The sequence below is a fragment of the Galeopterus variegatus genome, unplaced genomic scaffold (genome assembly GCF_000696425.1).
Source record: "Galeopterus variegatus unplaced genomic scaffold, G_variegatus-3.0.2 Scaffold3569, whole genome shotgun sequence".
NCBI classification, from domain to species: domain Eukaryota; kingdom Metazoa; phylum Chordata; class Mammalia; order Dermoptera; family Cynocephalidae; genus Galeopterus; species Galeopterus variegatus.
In genome coordinates this window covers 65,093-71,425 of record NW_007729680.1, presented here as the reverse complement: position 1 = coordinate 71,425, position 6,333 = coordinate 65,093, and the positions used below count along the sequence as shown (strand labels likewise).

Sequence of the window (6,333 nt, the reverse complement as noted above, 5' to 3'; positions counted from 1 at the left end):
GTTTCCTAACCCTAAAAAATCTTTTAGGGGCACGCATTTTTCTTTAGTTAAGAATGTAAAAAAGGACTGCATTGACATGAATTCTCAGGACTCTCAGTACTTTAGGATGGACTAAATGGCTGGTATCATCACAAAAGCATCTTTACCTTGATGGAGCTTATTTTGATAAAGTTCATATTTTTTATTTTTATCTTTTAATTCCATTTTTCCACAAACTTTTTACACAATTTTCTCTTGGCGGGGGGGGAGGCTGGCCAGTACAGGGATCAAACCCTGGACCTTGGTGTTATCAGCACCACACTCTAACCGACTGAGCTAACTGGCCAGCCCCATCCACAAACTTTTTGAAGTCCCCTCGTATGTGTATGTGTATATGTATGAATATGTGTATACATACATGTACAAGATAACAACTTTAAGTGTATTCTTTACTATAGATCATAGTCAAAAGTAGGAAAGGGTTAATGTAATATATCACTATAAGGTACAAAGCATTATAAAATTTAACAGAATAAGATATATCTGGTTGGAGAAAGAGAAGGGTATGGTCAAGGATCTAGAAAAGGATTTACAGAGCAATATATGAGAACAGTTTTGATAGATAAGAAAGAATTCAAGAGATAATGACATGGGGGAAAGGCACCCTATGTAAAAGGAATAACATAATAACATAATAACAAAGACATGATGCAGCAAATAAGAAGTGTTAAATGGGCAACAAATAGTCCTAGCACATGGCAGCACTGGTATAAAGAAGTCCAGTCAGTGGAACCTGAGCAAAGTTCAGTTTAGCTAAAGAGTAAACTACAAGTAGGTCAGCAGAGGCTGAAAATGCAAATTTGAGACATAACATGAAAGTGCTAGACACGTAATAAACACTTAATACTAGCTATTCCAACTAGTCTTAGTTCTGAAACCTTAAGCCATATTATCTTTAAGATCCCTCAGAGTTCTAAAATTTTATGACTTACTGAAGGGCTATGGTGCAAGTTATTTATATGTAGGCACAGAAAAAGGACTTATAAGAAATTACAAGGAATCATTATTCTATTCACTATGGAAGAATGCTTTAATTACAGCTGTCTAATAAGAAAATGGGCTGTCCCAAAAAGTGGTGAGGGCACTGTTACTAGATGTGTTTGAATAAAGGCCAACCACACATCTGTTGGAGGTATGGTACTAAATCTTTACTATAAACTTCTGTATTTATCACACTCCAATTCTTCCACCAATGTTGTTCTCACTCATCAGCAAGAACTCATGAATGAGTTTTGAAGGAAGAGGGAGAAACAGATGGAAGCAGGACGCTGGGATTTTATCCCATCGTAGATAAGCAGGAAAACAGGAAGCTTCAGGATGACATTTCCCAACATAGTAATTATCTTTACTAGAGTACCCTAATATGTGATACAGCAAATCAACTGCATGTACTTGGGCACAGCTAATATAATCTGGTGATGTACTTATGATATTTTTTTAAAAGGTTACCAGAGCCTTTATGTGCAAAAAAAAATCTTGCTTTTCCATACAAAATCTGTCAAAAGGGGGTATGCAAGACACTTAAGAGCATAATCATAAACAGTTTTGTTCATTACAGTAAAAGCATAACACCGTTATTAAAATCGTAATATAGCATATCCAATAATGCTTACATATTGGGAATAATTTCTAATCGTTCTTATAATCAAGAATAAAGACATAAGAATTCAAAAATAGATTCAAAATACAAACTATTAAAATTCAGCACCAATGTAAAAATATGGTATGAATATAAAGTACCTTCAACCTCATTGACCATTCTTTTGAGATTGTCATCCTTCAAAATGTGTTTTAAAATGCTAGACAGAAAATGGTGCCATGTTTATAATTTAGCTTAATGTTTTTTAACACATTCTAACACTGCATGATAAAATGAACTGTAAATATGAAGTCTATTGAATATTTTTGCATATTAACATTTCTATTAAAAATGTTGATAATTTCCTGTTGATTATTTCCTGTTTGCTTTACAGAATGAGAGATCAAAACACATCCCTCTTGGCTTGAGAAGGCACTCAATAAATGTTTGCTAAATTTAACTTCTTTCTGCCTACTAACAATGTCTTAAAAGAGGGCAATAGTACCCAACATACCCCTCAGGGCAGTATAAAAACCCGTACTCATTATCAATGTAAACACATTACACTCAGAAGCAGAACAATAAATACTATGTGGTCTTATAAAAATGTGCAATATAGAAATAAAATTTTGTAAACATAACTATTTAGTTTAAATTGAAAAGTCTGTAGCATATGCCTCTTTTTTCAAGCCAGACATATACACTACTGACAAATTCCTTTCAGAGGCAATATGGTGTAATAAAAGAATCTGTGGCTTAGAATCCAAAGTCCTGTGTTCAAATCTCAGTACTTACAAAACTCTTTCTCATCTGTTTAAAAAAGAAGGGAGAAGTGATATTATGGTGTAAGGCTCAAGTAGAATCACGAATGTGTAAGTTCCCTGTAAACACTAAACCCCTATCATAAAACATCGAGTATGTCTTCACTCCTCAGAACAAATTAAAGTCCTGGGTATAGGACATCTTCTGTACCCATAGCGGATGTCTTTACCTCTAAAAGAGGTATTGGGGCCCTTCCAGAGGCTTCAAAGGCTGGGCTTCCCTCATGCAGCAATGCCCTCAGGCTATTTTAGTAAATTGTTGTCAGTTTACCGACAGATTTACTCAAATTTGGCAAACACTGGTTCTTTCAGACCTGGTCTCATGAACCTATTCCCTCCCCACCTTCAGATTCTTCTATACAAGATCTTTATAAGTTAAAGTTCTTTTAAGGACTCAGAGCTTCAAAAAACAAAAAAGTGCTTCCCCTTCCTCCTCCCGCACCAATCTAGGGAAAACCACGCAAGAGGAAATTAGATAAAAGTAAAGCAAAAAATATGCATTACTTTTTAAACTGAAAAAATAAATAAATATAACATTACAAAACTATAATATAAAGTATTCTGTTTGTTAATGAAGAAAAATTTTCATGGTCTACTAAATGGGGATTAGCAAAGAATAAGCAATAAATGCCCTGTATTATTAAAAAATTTTTGCCTTGTGACAGCAACGGAATAAACAAGATGATCTTCTGAAGCAGCTTCCACTTCGAAGATGTCAAACTAAAACATATGGATTCAAACCTTTGCTGCTTTTCTATTCTAGGAGTTTAATTACAAACATTCTTGTTTTATTTACTGTTGGTGTTTGCTGCTACTGTTGCTGTTAAAGGATAAGAAAAATATTTTCTTGGTTTTTGGTTTCTATATTCAGCAATCTTTGTGCAATCAGTATGGGGAAGGACAGCTGTTTCACAAAAGTAGCTGGATTTTTCTCACCTAATGCACTTTAGAGCAGGAAGCTTCTTGGAAAGGTAGAATAAAGAATGGAAGGATGCAGGACTTTCCAAGCATTCATGGCAACGGAAATGAAAGCAGAGATTCTCTAAGAGGGAAAGAGACATAAGGAGTCAAAACATGGGCTAACAAGTTCAGTATAGAACAGCCCCTTATAATACTACAGAAGAAGAGCAAGATAGTCAAGTATATCACAAAATATTGCCCACTGCCAGGAAGAAAATTAAGGGGAATATACAATTGTTGAAAGACAGAAATGGATTAACAACCTCTGAGATCCAGTTTCTTCTTCTGTATAATAAAGATAACATTAAGACCACTCTGGGAATATACACAGGGTAACATAAGTGAAAGTTCCCAGCACACTGACTGGCCCATCACTGATCCTCAAAAAAGGGTAGTGCCCTTCTCACCTCCTCAAGTCAATCACAGAATATTATAATGGAAAGCACAGGTATCAACTAGTCCTAAATGAATAAATCAAATAATTCATAAATGTTGTAACCTGTACAGAATTCATACATTATAAGGAACTTAAAAGGCAGTAAGATATTACTACAGGGTTTCAAAAGCCTTACCAATGTCAAGTGGATGAACAGCTGCAGTGGAAAAAAACCCTTTGCATGGCTGCAACAGGGGACACCTTCCCTTACTAACAACATCAGAGCAAAAGGAAGCCCTCCTCCTCACATGTCTCCAAATTAGTGGGAAGTAAGTAAAGCTTTCCCTTCTTGCTATAGGAATACAGGTTGGCTAGTGCAAATAGAAATCTGTGCTCCAAGTTGGTAATAAAAATCAAAGTTGAAACTCAAAATATTTTCTCACAGGAACAATATTCAAGCTAGCCCTGACAGCAGTTAAAAAATGCAGTTAAAATTCTATTTTAATTGACTATTTTTCTCATTATAAGTACAATATTTAAGCTGCTTTATAGATAGAACTGGGTTTTATGAAAAGACCTAGGAATGTAGCCTTAACATGCTTATGAAAAAAAAAAAAAAACATCTTGAGTTTTAAACAATTTACACAAAAAATTTTAGACCATAACTGAGGAAGGGACAGTCGAAAAAAGCTGTGAGAGAAATAGGGAGACAGTTGCCTTATTTGGCAGAAAAGGCATCTAAATTATACTAAACCACAGCTGCTAAAGAATGTCTTCAGAATAACTGTCTCTGTCATTTAACAAGCATTTAAGTCCTGCCCTGTGCCCAGTGCAGTGCCCTTCCACAGGGAATAACAATTTTCCTAAAGCTAAACACACAGTCCTAGGAATGAAGAATTTCATTCCGTCTTGCTGGGTAAACAACACACCAAATCCTGGTGCTTTGAGATTCACATATACCTATTTTGATTACCTCCTATTGCCTCTGTCTCAGAACTAACACAACTAGTGTTATTACTCTAAGTACTAAGGGGAAAAAAAAGAAATTAACATATGTTTAGCACTCAAATATGCTCTCATTTGATTTTCACAACCCTATAAAATAGGTAGTAAACATTATTCCCAATTTACGCATTAAGAAAGTGACACTAAATAACCTGCCCCACAGTACCAGTAAAGAGAAGCCAGTACTCAGAAACTCCACCATCTCCACTACTCCAGGCTTCCTCCCCAGAAGAAAAGAAATTAACCACTTAGGGCCACTGGACAGCTGACCACTTTCACATCAATTACTTGTTATTCTAGTTAAGCAGTTCTGAGAGTAAGTTATGGAGAAGATAAACCATCAACTCATTTCACAGAACTGACTTTGTATTCAAAAGGGTAAAATGTCCCTACACGTGAATACCAGCTCTTTGCATCATTTCTCAATTTCTTCTCAACAAAGATTCCAGGACTAGGGCTCCTTTTATCACTTCCATCCTAGCATAGCTAATTAAAAACTTCAGAAAGCTGCCTTTCAAAACTAGATTTTTCTACCAGCATAGAAGACCTCTCTGCGGGTCCTTAAATTTAAATAAATTCAATTTTAACATGATAACTTGTCTTATGGTGTTCTAAAATGTTTGTTACCACTAAAGTTTACAAAACTATTTTGTAATGAATTGTGAACTAAACTTGATTAAACTGCAGTAAAAATGGAAACAAAAAAATCTATGTTTAGACAGATTTCCTATCTAAAATTTTCCATTACAAGTTTAGGTTTTAAAACGAAAAACAAAAAAACCTGTACACTCAACATTTTAAATCTGTTTCTAACTGAACAAGATGATAGATGACTTATAATAAGCAATGGAGCTGAACTCTCCTACCAAAATTGCCAGGAAACACTAAACATTGTAAAAGTAAAACTAACATTCAATCCCTTAAATTATTGAATATTCTTTTTTTAAAAGTTGAATGTTAAAAGAATTATTTAGCTTCTGGAGTTTAACACTGAATTGTAACAGATAAAAATTCCTCTTAGGATTCTAAGAGGAATAACGGTCTCATCTGAAAACAGGATTTGGTTTGGTTTGGTTTTTCAAACAAAACCGTGTCTATAAAATACACTAAACACTGATACATGTCCAAAAACACTTCCCATTGTAAAGTAATTATTTCTAATACTGAAGGCAAATCAAATTAAAACGGATCAAACATCTGCAGTCAAATGTCTGCAAAATTTTGAACTGGGAAAATGATGTAAACGTTTTTCATCCTTTTTTTTTTTTTTTTTGTAAGGATCCAGTCCAAAAATAAACAGTCATCGGGCTCATCAACTCAGGTGCGGAAACACATTAAAGCCGAGGTTTTGGAGCACGGAAACATTGCCAAGATTTGTCTTCTTGGGTAAAACTGTCCTGTGCCCCACACCAGAAACCTAGGACAACTGCCCGGGCCTTGCCAGCCCCTCCCGCCGGCCGCACCTGCCGGGGCCGCGCCGCCAGCGCCCCCTGCCGCCCTCTCCACACCCCGAGATCCGCGCCCACCCCCGCACCCACCCCCGCACCTGCATT

The 6,333-nt window shown here is 35.7% G+C and overlaps 1 non-coding gene across 1 annotated transcript; it reads right to left on the bottom strand.

Moving 5' to 3' along the window:
- Positions 1 to 251: 251 nt before the first annotated feature.
- TRNAI-GAU lies at positions 252 to 325 on the bottom strand. The gene has a single exon. It is a non-coding gene; the product is annotated as a tRNA-Ile (tRNA).
- Between the last annotated feature and the right edge of the window lie 6,008 nt (positions 326 to 6,333).